General features: G+C 41.0%; 1 protein-coding gene across 2 annotated transcripts in view; it reads right to left on the bottom strand.

Annotated features, from left to right (window-relative positions):
• The window catches only part of MAGI3 (membrane associated guanylate kinase, WW and PDZ domain containing 3), a 2,524,824-nt gene that overhangs the window by 2,164,258 nt on the left and 337,777 nt on the right, over positions 1-22,789 (bottom strand). The window lies entirely within an intron of this gene.

Here is a 22,789-nt window from a genome sequence, read left to right as displayed (position 1 = left end):
GGATATCTTTTTGGCTAGGCTTATATAGGCCCTACGGCCAACAGCCTAGTACCTACCTATGAACCAAAAAGAATCTTAATGACTTCAGATGCTGAAGTAATTATTGGTAGGGTGGAACTACAACAAAGTATTTGAAATCTTGGAAACCACTCTAGTACTAATATTATAGGAAGGTCTACTAAAATCCACAGAAAGATTGCCATTTTACATTTTGTGATTTATTTCAATCACTATTTATTTTACTTTACTTTTTTGCCATGCATGCCTGTTTTAAAGTATCTAAATATGATGAAACAAATTTTCTTTTAGTTCCATTTTTGTGTTGATATCCTCAGAACAATGCCTTTAAGCATCTAAAATCTCACTCAATGAAGTTATGGGGTTCTTGGAAAGTGTAGTAGACTTGTTGCATTTGAACTTGGATGGCATACCAGATGGGTTAAATAGTTAATTGCCTCAACTGCCAGAGTGATGCAAGTATAAAACTCTTCCCAATCGGGTCTACAACCTTGGATTCCTTATTAGGGAGTGTAGAAGCTACAACAGTAGCTCTGATACTAAGCCACATGCAAAAAATGATTACTAGTATTTCACAGTCTGTTTTCAAATTCTGCAGAAGCATAGCAAGGGTGGGTTGAAGGGGGCAGCCAACCTGGATTCAAGGTGATAGGGGGTGTGATCAGGAAGTACATTTCTAAATGGAAGGTGCAGTGGTAGCATTGTCGCCTCACAGCAACAGGTTCTCTGGGTCAATTCTTGGATGGAGTGCCTTCTGTGCGGAGTCTGCATGTCCTACCTGCATTCGCGTGGGTTTCCTCCAGGTGCTCCAGTTTCCTCCCACGTTACGAAGACATGCTTCTGGAGCATTTCTCTCTGGGCCTCCGCTGAAAATTGGCTTCATTCCAAGTGGGTCTTTCCTGGTTAACAAAATGTTAAATAAATAAAAATAAATAAAATGCCAGTACAGAAATAAGACATGCACTTCATCAGTATTCCGTGTGTGGTAAAGCTTGGCTATCTCAAGCTATTTATTACAAATGTAGCTAATGGTTTGCTACAGTTAAGAACCCTTTTATTTTTCTTTACCTAAGAGGATGAGGAGATGAAAGTGGGGAATGGATCCTGGTGTATACACAGATTGTGAGACTGGGTTGTGTCTCAGACTACTGCATAAATCTACACTGCACTTTGTTACACTTCTGCTAACAAAGTGAGAATTCTGTAGCATTGTACCACATAACGCACACATGTTTATAGTAGTTTCCTTTATACACCATTTTCCCAATTCTCCACAGCTTGGTGATCTTCCAGCATCAGTTATCATGAAGGATGTAGTGTGCACGCTAGCAACACCAGTGTCTTCCACCTTTTGTACATATGTGGACATGACTGAGATGCACAGTTTAGTTCAGCAATGCTGCTATATTTTGCAGTCCCTGTACTGTGTGACCACTGTTGCTCTGACCCACCTGCTCCCAGTCTCTCCTTGTTTCTTGAGCTTCCCTCCTGTTTCAACATCATCCCTTTCCACTTTGAATTATAGTTTTCTGCTTGTGCTATGTACAGGAGCCTTAACTGTGTAGCTCAGAAATACCCCTTCAAATTGAGTAATCCTAATCCGCCCTGTTCAACTGGAAGAATCAGCTTATATCAGTTGACTCTGGCCGTCTTCCCCTCCCAGATAAAGTCCTCCAGCTCTTTATTAATCGCTATCCACAACTTCTCTGGATGACAAAAATATGCCTGCCTGTGTATAAGACTAAAAGGACTAAAAACATTTTGACTGCTTGAATCTTACTATCCATATCTATATAATGAAGCTTCCATTTTTGTAGTTTTTGTATTATCTTTTGTTTAGTCTCTCCCACATATCCTTTGGCTGCCACACCAGAATCATTTTTAATCCATACTCCTAAATGCTTCATTTTATCATGTCCCCATAATTGCAGATATTGCTGAACCAAGTCGCATGTGGGTACATAATTTACCGCTATTGCCTTTGTTTTAGCTTCATTAATTTTGTATCCTGAAAAGATTTTAAACTGTCTCAAAATGTTCCACAACACTGTAATGTATCTTTCTTGTTTTGTCATGAATAAAATATCACCTGCAGATAGAGCCAGATTTTCTTGACTACCATGTTAATTATATCCTTGAATTTCTAAGCCCCTTATTTTCTTTGCCAGTGGTACTAAATATAATGCAAATAACAAAGGGGAAAGACAACACCCGTGCCTGGTTCCTCTGTTCAAGCAGAAATTATCAGACAGGACCCCACCCACTTTAATTTTTGCTTCCAATCCCTCATAGATCCTCCTAATCCACTTTATAATATTTTCTTCAAAAAGAAAATGGCATACAGTTCACCTGAATTGCAACAAATATGCACAATGAAAATAGATTAGTTGATTACTGAAAACACAAAAATGATTGGAGCTCACAGTATATCTGAGTTTACATGAAAACAAAAGTGACATCAATTCAGCTAGCACCTGGGCAGACAAGAAAATGTGTTTCTCACGCTATATGCACAAAGATAGTGGTCAACAGCAGTGGCTGCATTTGGGCTTAGTCAGGCATGTGCCTCAGACTTTCAACTTACTCGGAAACAAGTGGCAACCAGCACATTACTCTGCAATTATTTCATGTCTTTTTTCACAATAAAAAAAAATTGTCTTATCAATGCATCAACCAAAACTGGAAGCAACTCACTATCACATAATTTTCGCCTGAAGTGGTGTTGGGAAAGGCATATAGACATGGCATCAGTCAAAGCTTAGCATTTTGTCTTTCGACGCACCAATCTACAAAGCAAATGCATTGCTTTCTCTCATTTTCATCAACTACAATGCTTCCCAAATGAAAATGTTTGTCTGAACATAATACCTACCCAAAGAGTCATGCATCACAATGCTCAATTCATGCCATAAGCTCTGGCTGTAAAGGGAAGTGACAGTACAGATGTTAGAACAGACTGTATATACACACACACACACACACACACACACACACACTAACTTGACCAGTCTGCCAAATTCCAGCCTCTCCTTTCCTAATAAACAGCTTAGCCAAGAAGACTAAAGTCCCTACCATGTGAAACAGCAATGGAGGACAAAGTTACAGATGGAAGGCAGGATTTCTAAGGCAATAAGAGCTTTTATCACAAACTCAGTGCAATGGCGAGTTTTCATAACTTCTTTATTCCTTAAGAGCTTCTGACTGCAGAAAGCTGTTACAAAACATTAAGAGTCTCCAGCTCCATGTTACTGGGTACTTATCATACACTGTTCTATGGTAACAGCCCTTGATAACCATGGCTCCAAAAGAAAGACCCAAACATTAAAAGAAATGTCATCCAAAGACATACTGCAGAAGAAAATGGTAAATACAGACAGCTCTGCTAGACTCATCTCTAGAACATTCTTGTAATGTTTTTCTACAGTTATCACAACAGAAGAAGGTACCACAATTAGTCATTTTTGCCTTTGCACACTTAAAAGAAAACATATGACCCTTTTTGGGTTTTGTTCCTTGTATGTAGTACTGTTGCTAGTCTATGGATAGCCATCTGGTTAAGAAAACACTTCCTGTGATTAGGATTAATAAAAACAGTAAATGTACAAAGTAGTAGGTTAAATTGGTGTCAGTTGCTACTTTTAGGAAGGAAGGAATGGTTAATTTACAGAGAGACCTTTATTTGTGAAAACCAAGGTAGGAAGTGGGCACCAAGCAGGTAGTTGCAAGCTTCACCTGGCTGAGGTAACCACGCCAGGGATAATGTTTTCCATGACAACACCTTAAATCTGCTACAGCAAAAGGATCAAAATAAGGGTAAGCTTTTCAAGTATACAGTTAATATTCCAAGCTGCAACAGAATCTCTGGCAAGAGGTCAAAGAAATGCACAACGGAAAAAGGCTTTGCACACCATGGGAGTTGTTAATGGCTTAAAACTCTTAACAATATTGGAAGCTGGCTAGAATTGGACTAAATTACTAATTTGTCCCAGTTCTATGTAAAAGGGCTTTAAGGAATATGCAATTATGAATACTACAGTTGCCACTGATTTGTCAGCCTGAACAAATTGTGGAAATGGAGCGAATAAATGTTCATCTTGATGAAGTGGACACATGGATGACCCTTCCTGGGGAAGCAAGTCAATGAGCATTTGTGACTTAAGAGTTCAGTGCGTGTGCCAGGAGCGAGTAACTGGAACTGAAGAAACTTGCACACTATGGGAAACCAAATGTGTCTGAACTAGTACGAGATAAATATTACTGCTGCTTTTATTCTTTGGTATTGAGAAGAAATTCTGTCATCAACAGACTGGGGAAAAAAATCCCAACATCTCTCTTGATTGCCACTGTGCATTTCTGCTGCTATGCTGTCTGAATGACTGAAGCTCATTCACCAAAACTGCACTCATGTAGAGCTTATAATGAAAGAAACACCTCTCTCTCTCAATATACTGATGTGAGGCTGTGGTTCTGCCTTAGTCCAATGGGCAGTGCAGTGCTGCTCCGTAAAATTAATAGGCATACATGGTTAGCACTACTTTGGCTGCTAGCCTATAAAAATTCTGCTTACTAAAAATGTCTAGATTCATTCACAAAATTTTGCGGTCTTTTGTACAGCCTGGCTCTGTAGTTTTTTGTACAGCCTGGTTCTGTGGCACAAAGTGATAAAACTTGGAATACAACCCAGATGGCCAGAGTTCAGCTAGTGTCTCGGACAATGCACCAGCAAGGTGAAGACATTTCGGAATAACTGGCTAGTGGCAGCTTGCCTACATGGGGGGCAGAGGTTGGGGACAGAATGGCGGTCCATTTGGATACTTCATACATGCCAACAAAAGCTTGCAGAAGATGAAGAGTCAGACATTATCTGTAGGTGTGGACTCAGTTTACCAAACTGGTGACTGTAGCCCTCCAAGTGCAGGCTGGAGCACCCACAGCAGACGGTGCAGACAGAGGTATTCATGTCAGCTACCAGCGGTGGGGTTTGGAAAAAAAAAAAAAAAGTAACACTTGCTGCTTGCAGTCTGGTTTTACTGGAGCAATTCTGTATTTTACCAGGCAGGCAACTCGTCTGCATATACGAGCTTTAGAAATTTGAGATAAGCCAGGCACAAGAATTTCCATTGCTGAATAAATGATTGCTCCTCTGATCATTTCTCATCCTCCATGTCAGGTACTCTGAGTGGTGGGGGAACAAAATGGGCTTAACAGTGGGGGGGGGGGGAGATATAAAGCACACATGAATGCAAAAATTATAAGGGAAAAAATATATTCTGCGTGATGAAGAACTTTATGAACACAGTTTCTAGGGGATCAGAATCTTGAAACAACTGAACTTTGTGGATCCTCTGCAGTACTTTTATATAGAACCTATCAACAAGGTATCATCCTAACAACAGCGGTCATAAGCCCCAAACCCGTGAAATAACAGCTGCCCCAAAACCAGCTTGATGGACTAAAGAACTGGAGGGGGTGTCTAAATTCCTTTTAAGTGGTGAAAATGTTCAACATAGGCTGCTCTGTAGTGAATGACCAGTAAAAGTAAAAGGCTCACCTGGGTTCAGATTTAACTTTGCATAAAATTCATACTGATCTGCACAAAATGAAAGGTCTTGTGAGAAAAAAAAAACTGACAAATGAGACTCTCAGCTGTCAGCCACTAGAAACCAGTTGTCTAAACACAGAAGCACTCTGGTGTAGATACAGTGACCAAGTAAACACCTTGGAGTAGATATAAGGCTCAAAAGCAAGAGTTCTAAGCTAGTAATAATTGACTCCTAATTCAAACATGAACAAATGTTCTTGGCCACTTGTGTACATAATCATGAAAAACCAAAGACCACTCCCAGTCTCTTCTGGATAGCAGAGGGAAAGCAAAGGGTTGCCTTGTGAACAAACTCCTTTGGGAAGCATGTTGTCAAGCAAATTAAATTCAAAAACTGGTCTTGGTCCCACACTGTATTTGTAACTGAAAACAGTGTGTAATAATCTCTGGGGACTGTTCTGTTTAGCAGGGTCTCCTGAATGTTTCTTCTGAAAAGTATCTTTGGTTGCGGAAAGACATCCTGCAAAGTTTAGCGTGTGTGTGTGTGTGGGGGGGGGGGGGCACTTTGTGTGACAGCCTTTGGGTATCACACTTCCTATTCTCAAGCAAGCATCAAGCATCAGTTAGGCTGAACCAAACTACAGCATATGAGGAAAAATAAATCTCCATACCCCAACTACTTTTACTTACGAAGTGTCAATGTTAGAAACAGGTTTGCTACTGGCCGTCATGGCAATGCCTGCAGCTTCCCTGAAAATGCAGAGGCCCTAGCCTTTGGACTAGCATTCATGATGGGAACAAGGTAAAGAATTCTTCTTGCTCTCTTATGTTACCTGCTGCTGGGCCTGCAGGTACTTGCAGAAAACTTCCCCTCTGGCTTTTCTATGTATAAAGTGAATAACTACTCTGGGAGGTTAAATCACAAACAAAAGATCTGCCCTTTCACCCTCACAGACTTTAATGAATCATTGATTTCTTGGCTTGTTGTTGTGTCTTTCGGCTTTTCCCGGTTAGGGGTCGCCACAGCGGAACTCCGGTCCGCTAATGATTGGCAGTAGATTTTTATGTGCCGAGTTGCCGGCTCTGACGCACAGCATTCAACGAAGGTACACCCATTCACGCATGTCTCCACATAGAAGACGCTCTTGCTGAGAATTGAACAGGACAACGTCTTACTGTGAGGCGACAATGCTACCGCAGCACCAACATTTTGGAAATATAGAGTATATTTTAGAGCATTTACTATAACTGTAATTGCCTTAATATTGCTACAACTCAAGTGCTCTAGGTTGCACTGCATCTGAAGTGTTTGCGTGTTTTAGCTGCTTTTCTGTATATATAGACTTCTCTGTATATGTAGACTAGCTACTTATTCTGCTGTATTACTGCTACTTAAATCGTTTTTCAGTTGTGCACTTCCCTTGCTTCATTTAAAAAGTTTTAAATTGCTAATTTTGTAGAGTTTTAATTGCATTTACTGTTTAGGACTACACACTCAAGTGTGTTAGACTTTTCTGTGTTTATTTACTGTACTATTGCATTGTTTAGCCTGTTTCAACAACAAAAAAATAGTATCTTGTTTGCTCGTATCCCACCTTTTCTAGCCAGTCCATATCCCAGGCCTTGCTTGTCTCAGGACTTTATTTTCTGTGCTCTGACCTATCCAGACCTTGCTGTGGCACAGGAAAGTCCTACTGCCTACCTGTGGGACTGGTGAGCATTGTACTGCCTAACTAACGCTAGAGGAGTGGTTTCCAGCTCTGAAATTGTAATTTTATTAGCCTTTTTGGGCTGATTTCTATCCCTTTCAACTTTCTGGCTTAAAAATGCATGTGTTTGCACATTTTTCACATCGTGCAGCACTACGAGGCTACAGTTAAACTATTCCAGGTGCCAGAAAGTCTGCTCTTCAAATTTTCCCTTAAAACTAGCTGGTTTCGCAGTAGTAGCACTAAAATCTGAACCTCTGTGACTAGCACTTGCTCTAGAACCTGCTGTAAAGCACTAGGAAGCCTGAAACTGATACAAGCACTCAGCTCTCCTTGTCAATAAGGAGAAATTAATCATAGGCACTAAACAGCCTACAAAGTATCTTGCAAAGGTAAGGGAAAACAGCTCTTAAACCTTACAAAAAAGCACCTAAACAGGCATGTCCAAGAGTCAGCTTCCGGTGGTTTCTCCTGTCCACCTGGTGAATCTGGGCATACTGGGGCAATGCGGCAACTGCCTCATGTACACAGACAATCCTCTCCTCCTACCACCCAACATTACAACCTGTGAGAGATGCACTTACACAGCCAAACTGGAAGCAAAGCTCTCTCCGGTCAAGACTGTGCTAGACAGTCAAGAGGAGAAGGCTAACACCTGCATTACACCTCTAGCAACTCATAGCCCTTCAAAACCCACACCATCAACTCCCACACATCGCAACACTAAACCCACATATGCGGAGGCCCTTAACATTAACCTGCCCAAGCAACAAGGACCTCCGAAGCCGAAACGCAGACAAGCACCAGTCACAACCAAAGTGACACATAGCTCATAACACCAGTGTGCCACCCAACAACAGCCCCTAAGGCAAGACAATGTACCCAACACTTTATTCATAGGTGACTCTATAGTCAGGCACACTGATGTCCCACTCACCAGGCTGAAAAAGGAGAAAATGACAGTCAGCTGCCTGTCGGGTGCCAGGATCCGCCACATAACGCATGCACTCACGTCACTCCACAAGTACAAATATGACTCTGTCATTGTCCATGCTGGAGTAAATGACTTGAGACGTACCTCCCTGGACTACATGAAAAGAGACATGGAAGAGCTCTTGGATCATGTGACCCAGGCAGGTATGATCCTAGCCCTGAGTAGCGTTCTGCCTTCGCCCAGAATGATACCACAGTATAAGGACAAAATGATTGACTTCAACAATTGGCTAAGCTTCTGGTGTCATTCAAAGGGGATCCAGTATTTGTCTGCCTGGGAAGACATGATCGACAAACCACGATGCTTTGCCAGAGATGGTCTGCACCCTTCACCCCTGGGATTCAGGTTGCTGGCTAAAGCTCTTGCCATTCCTATAGTGCCTTTTTAGGCAAGGTTTAAAGGATAAAACCACCACCGTAACAGATACAAGCATGCAAAATCTGAAGGTAATGCTACTCAATGCTAGAAGTCTAAACCTCAAAATGTACTCTCTCAAGGCACTCCTAAAAATGGAGAACATCGATATCTGTGCAGTGACTGAGACCTGGTTCAAGGCTCCAGAGAGCACCCCTGCAATACCAGGCTACAACTCTTACCACACTTTTCGGCCACAAAACCAAGACCGAAACACTAAAGGTGGAGGAGTGTCCATATTCACCAAGGATATTCACACCTCCAGGCTAGTTGCCCAACACAATGCATCTGAAATTCTCCAGGTGCAACTAACACTAGGTAAGACTGCAATCCAAATTGTAGCTTGCTATAGATCCCCCACCTTACCCCAAGATTCTCACTACACCTTCCTAAACATACTGGAAAATATTAAGATACAACCAAACACCCTAATACTAGGTGATTTCAACTACCCTGCCATTAATTGGGAAAACTACTCGGGTACCAACTCCTTTTCACACCGGTTCTTGGAATTCATAAATTCCAACGCCCTGGATCAACTAATCCATTGTCCCACCAGGGGCTCCAATATCCTAGACCTGGTCATTACCAACATGGGAGATAGATGCTCCACACCAGTGGTCACCCCTTCACTGGTCAGGTCTGACCATAAGCAAATCACACTTGACATCCACATCCCACCCCCACCCCCCAGTAAGGAAACCTCCTTAAAAAACTTCTCCAAAGCCAACTTCATGCTACTGAAGTCAGAAGTGACAAACTTCACAACACCCACGCAGACGGGATCTGGAAGTTCGACTGCAGAATCCTACACTAAGGCACTGTACGAGCACATCCACTCGTGCATGAATCGTGCCATCCCAAATAGAACCAAGATGCTCTTCTCCCAAAAAAGGAAGCCAATCTGGTGGTCCCCTGCTATAAACAAACTATACAACAAAAGGAAGAAACTGTTGCAGAAAAGAGGAAAATCCCAGGATGCAAAAAACTCCCTCACCAGCCTCAGTAATAAGCTGAGATCCCTCATAAAATCATCAAAAGCTAGTTACGAAAATAAAATTACCAAAGATTCCAAAGACAACCACAAGGCATTCTACAGTTATGTCAAGAATCTAAATGGCAGTGCTCAGATCTGCTCTGAGCTACAACAGAATGGCATTAAATATACTGATCCCAAGGATATTGCCAATATCCTGGCAGATCGATTTAGTGTCAACTTCACTCCCCTCTCACCCCCTAAAGGGCCCATCTCAATACCAAAAGATTGCCAAATTCCGATAATCACAGCCACACAAGTAGAAACAGCACTCTCCAAACTAAGAATACAGAATCCATGAGACCAGATGACATCCCAGGCTGTGTACTACATGAACTACAAAATGAACTGGCACCTCACCTAAGTGTCATGTTTAATCATAGCCTCAACTCAGGCTTCGTGCCCACTGAGTGGCACACAGCTACAGTTATCCCGCTTCACAAGGGAGGATCCACGTTGGATCCCGGGAACTACCGTTCCATCAGTCTGACAAGCCTGATCTGCAAGGGTATGGAACGCATTATCATGGAACTTATAAACAAAGACATTGGCAACCTTCAGACACTGGACCCCACCCAGTTTGGGTTTGTGAAGGGCCGATCTTGTCTCCTGAATCTGATTGACTTCTTCGAATTGGTCTCCAGAGCTGTGGACGAGGGTAAGGAGGTGCACACAGCCTATCTGGACCTCACCAAGGCCTTCAACACCATCCCCCACTCTGGAATCATAGATAAACTTACTAAGCTGGGCATAAATCCCTACGTCACTCGATGGGTTGCCAACTGGCTTACTGACAGAACCCAGACTGTAAAAGTAGCTGACTCCAAATCCAACTCCAGACAAGTGACAAGTGGAGTACCTCAGGTTTCAGTCCTGGGACCACTCTTGTTTGGCATCTACTTCTCTGAAGTACAGGCCGACACTAAGAGACTCTGGCTAACAAAGTTTGCAGATGACTGTAAACTGGGAGCCATTATTGAATCCCCAAATGATGTGGATATTCTACAAAAGGGCCTTACAGAAACAGATGCCTGGTGCCAGAGCCATGGGCTCAAGCTTAATGCCAAGAAATGTATAGTCATCTTCTTTGGAAAAAAACATGTACCCATGAACTACCACATAGGTGGCAGGACAGTAAACATCTAAAGTGTGATGACAGACTTAGGGACACAAGTGGACAGTGGTCTCACTTTCGATAACCACATCGCCACAACAGTCAGGAAATCCTTCTACGTGGCACACCTCATCACTAAGGGCTTTTCATCCGGAAAAAGGAGGTCATTGTCCCACTGTACTCATCCCCCATTAGACCCATTATAGAATATAATGCCCCATTTGGTATGTACCTCAAGACATTTGCAACAGCTGGAAAGGCCACAGAAATACCTCACTAAAAGAATCACAGGCCTAAAGCAGATGCCATATGCTGACCATCTAAAAAAACTCCAGCTATACTCTGTGGCATATCGTCTACTCAGAGGCGATCTCTGCTTAACATACAAAGCCATGTCAAACCCTGAGCTGTTGAACATGCTCCACTTAAAGAAATCCCAATCCCTCAGAGCCACACGCTCCAGGGATCTAAACCTTATCATCACAATGAACAAAACATGCTGGAGGGATAGGTTCCTGACCCAGAGACTCCCCATACTCTGGAATAGACTGCCCTTACATGTCAAGCAGAGCACCTCATTGGCCCTCTTCAAAAGGAACCTTGATGATTTCACCCCAGGGATCATGTCAGTCACCCTGCTAGACAGGGGCCCAGAGAAGTAAATATTATGGGAAAAAAATTCCAGGGAATTGTTATGGCTAGGCTTGCATAGGCCTTAGGGCTGATAGCCTAGTACCAACCTATGAACCACCGCAGTACAATCTTTGATTTCTTGGCTAAACAGCAAAAATGTGTGAATCTATAAAAATACACTCAAACAATGGAATAAGGCAAAAAGTACAGTTGTGTACACTTACCATAAATGTAGATGTTAGAGTGTATACACTGTTGCAGTCATCACATTTGGGTTATCTGCTTGCTGCTGGACTGATTAAGGGCCACACTGGATACCACCTTGGGCATGAAGGAGGGACTGGTCCTGAGGGACACCCTGTCTGCATGAAAGATGATGAAAGGCTCCACTGCCATGAGGGCCTGTAACTCAGATACCCTTCTTGCTGAAGTGTTTGCTAAAAGGAAAGCTGTTTTCCAAGAAAGGAATTTTAAGTCTGCAGTAATAGCTGGCACGAAAGGAGGAAGTCTGAGCTTTTCCAATACAAAGTTAAGGTCCCAGGCTGGAACTGGAGCTCTTCTGGGTGGTCGTAAATTTTTGGCCCCTCTGAGGAACTGCTTGAGCAGTGGATGAGAGAAGAGGGGAGGTTCTGTGCTATAATGAGCTGAAATGGCTGAGGCGTGAATTTTGATGGAGGAGAATGACAGGCCCTTGTGAAGCATCTCAGCTAACTCATTAACCCCGACTACTGTCTCATGGCGCCTCTGTGGTTACACCCGAGTGCGCTGTGAGACGATAGTAACTGCATGCTGTTCCACCAGAGTGCCTTCTCCCAGCGCACATAACTTTGCAGTCAGATTGCAACTCCAATGTTGAAAATTAAGCTGAAAAAGTAACTGAACTTTGTCAGTTACCTTGTCAGCTTAAATTTCAGCATGGAGTTGTATGGTGTTCATATTTCAGTTTCTGGAGAAAATCGGCTTGCAATTCACTGTCTACTTTCCTCTCCAGAGCAAGCCGATTTTATATGCATCCAATGACAGTCTTCTAAGCCAAGCCACGATTTTCTTAACACCTCCACCCCCTGAACTAAAAATCCTTTGTTCCGTGCACATAAATATGGGAATCCAACAGTAAAAATTCCCTTTTTCTGCCGTTTGTGGAATTTACTGCTGGATCCTGCTATTTATCCTCCTGATAACGTCACGACCGGACATCTGTCTGAGAGTCTTTTGCTACACACCCTTTCCCAGGTTAAGGTAAAATGGTGCCTTGTTACACTGTAAATGCATGCATGAAATTAGATTGTATGTGTCTGTGAATGCAGAATAGATTGTGCAAGTATGTATGAGGGAGAGAGTGAACGGTGTATGAGAGAATGAACGGTGCGTGTATGAAAGCAGTTTGTATGTGTGTGTGAATGCACCGATGTGTGAGAGAGTGTGAGTGTGAGTGTATGCAGTGAAGGAGAGAGATAACTCTGTATGAATACATCAGACTGTAAACAAGCAATGGGAACCCAATCAAGTGGTCTCTGTAATGTACAGTAAGCCAGTTAGCTAATTACATCTCTGACTGTTTTTGCCCCTTTGCAGCTCCCACCCATTATTTCGGCTTGGCCCAGGATTCTCGAACGGACAAGTTAAATGACACAACTACAAAATAAAATCATTGCTTTTCCTTGGCTTTATTTCCCCTACCGTTGATCCAATCAGTCAAAGCTATGATTCAGGCATGGCAAAACAGTCATTTTTCAAAGCTATGAATCAGGAAGGGTGAAGCAGTTATTTATTTGATCATTTCCCTGACTCCTGTTCTGAGTAATATAACATAGACAGAAGCATCTTTTCACAAACTTTTGTCTCGCGGTCCTCGAACAAGCATGGAAAGTTTAAAGTCATCCATCGGTTTTCTTCGTTAGCCTAGTGCAAACATATGAACAGAACCTATGAATGAAAGTCGGGTTAGTAGTTTTCTTGTCCCTACGGTACTAGGGGTAGGAATCAGACTCCAACCAACTGCACCAAGAACTAACTCAGATAACTCCATTTCAAAAATCAGCAGTCCGTGGGTTGATGTGGTGAAGTGAGTTGCGGTTGCATTTCATATAAGTTATACAACGGTATTTCTGACTCTACCTATTTTTTTTCCATGTGGGCTTGTCTCAGTCAGGTGTTTGATATATAAAAACACTTCTAGACTGTACTTTTGTGCCTATAAACTGGTGCAGGTACTAACAGCGGTGAATGGTTGCTGCAATCTTGCATTCGGCATGTCGACATTATAGTTTGAGTAGCTGTTAAACTTGTTTGCTTCGTTTTACATGGTTTAGTGAGTGCAAAGATACAAAAAGCCAGACAACGGCACCAGAGCATAAATTGCAACTATATTCTCGCCTGCTTACTTTAATCGGTTTGACAATTAGTGCATAACTGACAAACTCTAAAGACGAATACATGGTGGGAAAAGGGGTTATTTGGCTCTCAACCTCCTAACACAAACAATCTTGACAAAGCCAAAAATAATGAGAGGACAAAACCCCAAAAAATAGGGACACATTTTAAATGTTGCTAGACTCGAGTAAAAGGTTTTGTGTTATGCATGCAGCAGAACTCCAGTTCAAGGAAATGCTCTCCTATCAGATGTAAGCATTTAGTGAGCACAGTTTATTTCCTTGTATGTATGGTACTGTGTTTACAAAGCTACTGCATTGCCATGTATAAAAAGCATGTACACAAAGCATTCTCTGCCAGGTGGGGTAGTTCTTCATTCTTCATTCATTGCATGTGGTTCTCTGAACTGACTTGCTTCTCACATATATTAATATATTTTATTAACTGGGCTGAGACATGGCCACCTGTTTGTACATTTACATCTCACAATTTGTATGTACTTAAAAAAAGTTAAATCAGGGGGCTCTCTTAGATGTTTTTTATTGCTGGTGATATAGGAATATTGTGGCTACTAAGTGGGCTTTTATGTAGTGGCCACTTTATCAATAACACAGTCAGTTTTTGTATTACCAGGGCTGCATAAATTTTATACACCAACATTTCATGTCTTTTTTATTTAATTGTTAGTTCTAGGGTCTAAGAGGTTACTTTATCTTCAGCAGAGTTACTTTGGTGTGTGCAAACTGTAGAAAGGTTGGAAAGCTTGTCTTTCAATGCTGAAGTAATTGCTAAATACCATTTCTTTTGTATGAAAATTTTTGAATCTATCTAAGTGTTGTGTGACAGTAGTCCTAGAAGTGTTTTTATGCAGTTGGGAATGTTGGTAAAATTTGCAGCTGAAAAGTTTCCCTATGAAAGCTTTTGACTGTTTGGTTTTATAATGTGCGTAGGGTAGCTCTGATAAGTATGTCTTATGGCAGTAATGTAACTGGTTGAGTAAGCTGTTTAATATCCACCTAAAACTAATGGGATGTTGTTGGGGGCAAAGTAAAAAAAATGATGTAAATATGTTCCATTGTGTTTGTAGAGCAAAACGTATAGCTGTGTGACTTGTAAAGACAATTTTGGCATAGTTGCTTGAAGGTGTATGTTTGTTGGGATGGTATTTTTTCCATCACTGTATAGGCATTTGCTGCTTACTTGACACCTCCAAAGCCAACTCATTCACTGTCAAGCTGCTTCACGATCCTGCGTTATAGTCAGGGCTTCATGATTCAGTGCCACAGATCCATCCATTTTTTAAAACCTTTTTTTTTTCATTTACTAAGACATGCCACACATTAACAAATAGAATCCTGACTTTACAGAATATATTGTAGGTAGAAATGCACATGACAAATTATTGCAACAGGTATAATTCATATATGAATAGAAATAGTCAGAAGTAATTTGGGTAAATTTGAAGAAAGGAAGAAATATTTAGAAGTAAAAAAACCACCAAAATGAACTGAATTCAAGGTGCCAACCAGTCAGCTAGAGCTTATAAAAACAGCAAGGTTTCAAGGTTTCATGTCCCATCTTTTCCAGTACTGACAATTTATTCAATACTAGGACAATTTACCCTACCCCCATTTTGGAACCAAACTGCTGCCTGGTTCATTTGGTGCATGTACATACCAGTAAATGTTACTGAAGGGTCATCTTATGTAATATTTCATTCTGGCACTTGTGCATAAATCATTTTATTGAACAGGTTGCTTGGGGGAATGCTTCATTTGGCGGTTGCACAAACTAGCACTATTTTTGGAATTGTATTGGTTGAGACAGATGTTCAAGTTTGAATGTACTGCAAACCCTTAGATCAGTTTTACATACTGTTGTGTTCCTGACTATCTAAAGCTGATTATTTCCATAGGCCACTTGCTCACCTCCGTCAGCTGTTTCAAGTGAAACCGTGGAAAACCAAATGTCCTTTATGTAGATCTGCTGGTCCAAAATTTGCGAGGGCATTTCTTGTGCACAGCTCTCTTCAGGTCACCACTCAGATTTTCTATTGGATGTAGGTCTGGGATGTTTTTCTGTGTACGAAAAGGCTTCTGTCTTGCAACCCTACACCATAGTCCAGACACATGGAGTATACGGGAGGTGACTGTCTTATATTATACCTTTACAAGGAATATGATTGCATGTCTACTGAACAGATAATGTGATGCAGTTTCCCACCTGTACATTAGGTGTTCGTTTCTGAATTTTTCATTTGGTGCTTGTACATACCAGGAAATGTTACTGAATGGTTGTTTCGGGGAAATCTTTCATTCTGGTGCCTGTGCATACATTATATTAAAGGGCTCGCTTGGGTGAAGGCTTCATTTTGGTGGTTGTACATACTAGGAGACATTACAGATGTTTCTTTTGGGGATGTGTTTTAATTTTGGACATTATGCATACTCAACATTCTACTGAAGGGGTTGCTTAGGCGAAGTGTTCATGCTGGTGGTTGAACATACTAGGAATGTTACCGAAGGCTTGTTTGTGGAAACATTTTATTTTGGGTGCATGTATACCTGGACATAATTATGAGGATGTTGCTTGGGGAAATTAATTGTGTATCAGGGAAGTGATTGTGCATACATGGTCTCACTGCTGAAGTGACTGCTGGGCCAATTTGTGTCATTTTGGTCCCTGTGCATACAGAATGCAAACAACTGGAGGGGTTACTGGGGACATATAGAAAGTCAGTATGCAAATTACATTGGGTTACATCACTTCTGCTTGTATTATTCTATTTGTGGTTATACTGACCGAGTGAGATAAAGGTTATCACTAGGTGACTACTGACAGCATGGAGCTACCATATTTGTTGTGCATTTCTCCTGGCTTTGTCAGTCGTGTGGAATTTAGGTGGGAGGAAGGCCTCAGTAATATCTAAGTGTTATACTATTTTGACTAAATGACTCGGGTCTTCTTACAGATGATACTGACTCTGTTACATAACAGCTGCACAATGTAATATGAATGCCTACTCAGGTTATGTGCAGCAATTATCACCTTTGTCTCAGCATTCATACCTTTGTAGTAATGAAAGTAAGGTCATTATCACGTTAGTAATACGTGCAGTTACAATAGAGCAGTTAGTCATTATCACTTTTCTGGGAAAAGTCTCAGCTGCTGTCACTGTTATTCACATAAGTAGAAGTCGTTATCACTTTGATGAATGCACAAGTCAGTTGTGTTTTTTCCCTGCTTGGAGTCATTGCAAGCAACCCCACTCAGTCTTCGTCAACTGCCTATCCTCCTAAACCCCTGATTTTTTTTCTTGCTGTATATATGCATTATATATATATATATATATATATATATATGTGTATGTAAGTATGTATGTATGTGTATATATATATATATATATATATATATATATATATATATATATATATATATATACACACACATTATATATATATATATATATATATATATATATATATATATATATATATATATACATGTACATAATGTACTTGCACATATATACATTGGTCACACACACACACATATATATATATATATATATATATATATATATATATATATATATATAATTTTGGTGATTGTACATGTCTCAAAATTTTCCTGAAGGAGTCATTTGGGTGAATTGTTTAATTTAGGGACATGTGTATAACATGTAGTAATGAAGATATTGGTAGGGGAATTAATTCATTTGTGTACCAGGGAAGTGCTTGTGCATATATGGTCAGACTGCTGAAGGTCGTAATACAGATACGGTGTAACAAGTATAGGTCATCTATAGCTCAGGTTTCAGCGATGGTTATTATAATTTTTTGTTTATGTATCCAGCTTTCAAGAATATTTTATCTGTTAACAATATGTACATACTGCATTGAGGAAAACTGATGGGTCTTATTGTAACCAGAGTGATGGTCAGATCTGATAACTGTAATTATTACTTTTGTCACTAATTCTAACATAGATGAACTAGATAAGTTTGACATTTCTGCTTGTATTTCTGTACTTCTGCTTATACTCAGTAGCTGGGCATGTTTCCATGCTTTGTCAGTCATGGGTGGAAATTAGATGGCAGAAGGAAGGGCTCAATAACATCCAAGTGTTATACTATTTTGACTGAATTATAATGAATGCCGCTGCACTCCCCACTAACCTGTATTAGAACATGCTAATGCAAAACCTGTGTGTGTGTGTGTGTGTGTGTGTGTAGTAGGTATGTACCTCTGCAGCATCATCACCATTTATGTACCTACCACAGGGTCGGTGGATCTACAATCTGCCATGACAGCATCACCGCAAAAGATGTTAACCTGTACAGGAGTGATGGCATTCACCTAACTTAGGAGGGCATTGCGTTATTCTTGACTGACGTCCACAATGAGGAGAGCTATGCAGTACTGGTAACATGCAGCTTGTGAGAATAATGGAAAACACCCATGACCTAGGAAGACCAGTATAGTAAGTAAAACTCTATTATGAATTGTGTTTATTTATAATCATATGTGTCTACATGGTAAAACAACCACTTAGAAATGCTCTACACATGTACAGATATCAATTTTGTTAGGACTCAGGTTATGGAAACTATGATTTTTTTCATATTTTGATAAATGACTTTGCAAGGGAGCATGTCAATGTGCCAAGTAATACCTCACTTTGAAGATAGTATTGATAGTTCCAACATGGTAAAAGAACTGTCCCCTGTATGATGTACACATGTACATATATCAAAGTTTGTTTTGGACTTAAGTTATGGAAATTATGATTTTTTTCATATTTTGGTAAATAACTTTGCAAGGGAGAATCTGAATGTGCTAAGTAATACCTCATTTTGAAGACAGTGTTGCTCCTTACAACATGGTAAAAAAACTGTGTCTGTGCACTGTACACATCTACAGATATCACAGTTTGCTTATTTTTGTACGATTATGAAAATTATACACTTCCAATACTTCTCATTATTATGGCAATATCTTTGCAAGGGAGCATGGTGATCACACAAATGATGCATCATTTTGAAGCTGACATTCAGATGCACAACTTCTACACTGATATGTAGGCTCTGTCTGTTACAGGTGATGAGATATTATGCTTTGTTTATCAGTTATGAGAAATATTATATTAATCATATTTCTGTGAATATCTCCATAAAGGAGCATCACACAGTAATGGTTAAGGTATAATTTTAAAGCTGACATTCATACTAACAAATTAAATACAAATTATATGGGTATACATGGTACATTGACAAGGATATTGTGCTTTGCTTTTCCAAAAAGGCAAAAAATATGCACAATATCAACATTCCTTGCCAAATATTTAATAATGACTTTGATATGCACTATCATCATTTACACGGTTGGAAAGGTCAGTGTCTGCAGAACAACTTTTGCGTTTACATTTTTAGTCTAGCTCTTATAGTTAAAGAGTTATGAACATTCGTTTTCTGTATGGTATTACACATAGATTTTCTGAAAATGAGCTCAGGCTGCACTGTAGTTCCTATGGTGGAATTAAGCAGGCATCTTTTCCTGAGCTGCTCCGGAGTGAATGAGTTAAGTATTGTAAAATCTGAGGTAAATTGGGCACTGCTGTGCTCATCCCTTGAGACTGGTTCCAGGCACAGAATCTTTTCCATTTTTCAGCATAAGATTTTCTAGTACTAGGCCTCCTTACCTCTAAAATGATATCCATCACTGGTTTACTAAGGGATGGTAAAGAAGAGATTAGATAATTAGCCAAGCTGCTAGGTTCAGTGTTTAAGCTGAGGGTGCAGGATCTGGTTCTCCTGCTGAGACAATAGGGTAGGAGTCTGAGGCAGGTGCCATGGGGCCAACAGTGACACACTGTGTCAGAGGGGGTACCAGTGTTGGCATAGCCAGTCTGGTGCAATCAAAGTCGTCCTTGGTTTGTCTCGTCTGATCTTTAGTAGTACTTTGGAGAGCAGAGGCAGAGGAGGAAAGGCATAAACTGATAGGTTTTTCCAGCTGAAGGACACAGCATCCACTTTCCAAGCTTGTTTGTGGGGAGTCTTTGTGCAAACTTTGTCCAATTGATAGTTCTGGGGGGAGGCAAACAGGTCTATATATGGGCTCCCCCATTTGCTTGTCAACATGTTGAAAATCCTTGGTTCCAGTTTCCACTCGTGTGGGTCCATGAGGTTTCTGCTTAGTTCGTCTGCCAGTGTATTTAGTTTTCCTGGCAGGAATTGAGCTTGTAGATGCACATGGTAGCTCAGTGCTGTATTCCACAATGCCATGGCTAGTCTGCAGAGGGGGTAAGAATGTGTACCCCCCTGCTTATGTACCACATAACAGTGAGGTTGTCCATCTTTACCATCAATTGTCCTGGAAGAATGATGTCCTTGAAGGCTGTCACAGCATTCTGTACAGCTAACATTTCTTTTTGACTGATATGCAGGTGCATTTGACTTGGGTTCCATTTGCCCTGAATGCACTTCCCTGTCAGGTGAGCCCCCCATGCTTAGTCTGATGCATCTGTTGTTAGGGTTTGGGCAGCAGGGGATAGTGTGAACGGTAGTCCTTTGTTCTGTTGGCAGGCCTCTGCCCACCAAAGAAACTCTAGGCGTAGGCAAGGTATGATAGGAATCAAATCTTCTAGATCCTGATAATGTTGACATCATAGGCTTTTTAGATACCATTGTAATTTCCTCATATGCAGTCTTGCATAGGATTTAGAGGAATGCAGGAGGCCATGAACCCAAGGCTTGTAGTATTTGCCTTGCAGATAGCAAGGTTTTTGTGGCAACTTGTTTGAAGTAGGTTGTCAAATGAATTTGTTTCTCTAGCGTGAAGAAAGCCATCTGGGAAGTTGTAGTCAAGCTTGCTCCCAGGAATATAACTTGTTGACAGGGTACCAGGTGTGATTTCTTTTCGTTTATGGTGTACCCCAAACAAGTTAGCATTCTTTGTAAAAAGGCCAGATGATTCAAAAGTATGTTCGGGCTTTCTGCTTTAATTAGACAATCGTCCAAGTATGGGTATATTTGAATATTTCTTTGCCTGCAAAATGAAATGTCTGAAGCTAGACACTTTACCCTGAGTGCAGTAGATAAGCCAAAGGGCAGTGCAGAGAACTGATAGTGCGTGTAGCCTGCTTTGAAGCATAGGTATCTTCTGCAAGATTCCCTGATTGGGATGTGCAGGTATGCTTCCTTTAAATCCAGTGTTGCCAGTCAGGCATTTTTGCCTAGCATAGGGAGTAACTGGTGAAGAGACAGCATCTTGAATTTTGGAATCACCAAAAAGGTGTTTAGAGTAGACAGGTCCAGGATAGGACGCCATGAACTGTCTTTTCTGGATACCAGGAAAAGTCTCAAGTAGAAACCTTGTCCCTTTTCCTCTTCTGGTACCAACTCAATAGCCCCCATGCTTAAGAGAGAAAGTACTTGCTTTTGGGCCTCTGCCCACTGATTTGGGTGTAGATCTGGCTATCCGTTTGGTGTTGGTAAAGTGTGGAAGTGAAATCTGTATCCCTGGGACACTATATTTAAAACCCATTTGTCCTGGGTAATGAGTTCCCAGTTCTTTGCATGAAGAGCAATCTTTCCCCCCAAAGGGGCAGTTAGTTCAGAAGTACTTGAAAGTTTAAAAAAAAAAAAAAAGTAATTGAGACAGTTTACCATAGGGGGAGCTTTATTACTCCCAGATTTGGAAGTGGAGGCCCCCTCACTGCTTGGTCCTGTGCGTACCCTGGGGCTGAAGCCTGGGAGCTCTGCTGGATCTGGGTTTGGACTGAGAAGGTCTGGAAGAGGCAGGAAAGGACCAATTCTTGGAAAGCCAATGCCTACTAAATCATGGAGGTTGTATTTGTAAAAAATCTTTAACAGTTTGCATAGATTTAGCTTTTTCCTCCATCTTTTTAAGGACTTCTTCTGCCTTGTTGCCAATAGGCAGTCCTGGTTTAAGGGAGCATCCAGTAATTTTGCTTTAACATGATCTGGCAAGGATTGCTCCTTAAGCCAAGCATGCTTTCTAAGTAAAGACCCAGTAACAGCAGCACTGCAAGATGCCTCCAGTGAATCAAAACCACATTGCAAAGTATGTTTTTCAACTTGTTCAGCTGAGTGCAGTAAATCCTGTAAATCCGTATTTTCAGCACAATCAGGAATCAACATCATTTTCTGTTTAAGCAATCCAATAATATGCTGCTGATATTTTAACATATGAAACTGGCAGTTTAAGGCCCTAATGGCCAAAGTTGCAGAAGTGTATACCTTTTTACCCCACCTATCCAGTGCCCTGAAGTCTCTATCAGAGGAGGTAGGATTTTTGGCAGTAGTATCTTTAATACGCTTGGGTCCCTGTGAAATGGTCTCGGGATCCGTAGTAGGATTTTTAAAAAGAAACTTGTGAGAGTCAGGGACCCTGAGTATGCAAGGTTTCACCAAAAGAGAAATCCTCTGAGGGAGAAGCAGAGGGAATAGAGTCCTCAGCATCAGAATCCTCATAAGTAGATAAGGGCAAATCTTGCTCATCAGAGGAAAAGTACAGTTTTGTACCTACCATAAATGTAGATGTTCGAAGATCCACATTGCTGCAGTCCTTACACTTGGGTAGTCCGCTGTCCTCGGTCGGCCCGAATATCAAAGTATAAGGCTGACGTCGGTCAAGGCGCATTTGACTGACATCAGGACGTCAGGGTACAAATGCGCATGACCGACGTCATATCCTCAGTCTTTTCTTGCCCCAGATGTCAGAAGACCCTAAAAATAAAGGTCAAAACCAAAAGACAGCAAACAACCAACCCACCACCCTTGCACTAACTATATGTACAATATATACAAAATACACAATATGTACAACCCAACTCACACAACCACCTCTAACTACAGAGGGGAAGGAGGGAGGGTAAATTGGACTGCAGCAATGTGGATCTTGAACATCTACATTTATGGTAGGTACAAAACTGT

Source organism: Protopterus annectens, chromosome 7.part0, assembly GCF_019279795.1.
Source record: "Protopterus annectens isolate FY-2018-M chromosome 7.part0, PAN1.0, whole genome shotgun sequence".
Taxonomy (NCBI): domain Eukaryota; kingdom Metazoa; phylum Chordata; order Ceratodontiformes; family Protopteridae; genus Protopterus; species Protopterus annectens.
The sequence above is the reverse complement of the archived record's forward strand: the minus strand, read 5'-3'. Positions and strand labels throughout refer to the sequence as shown.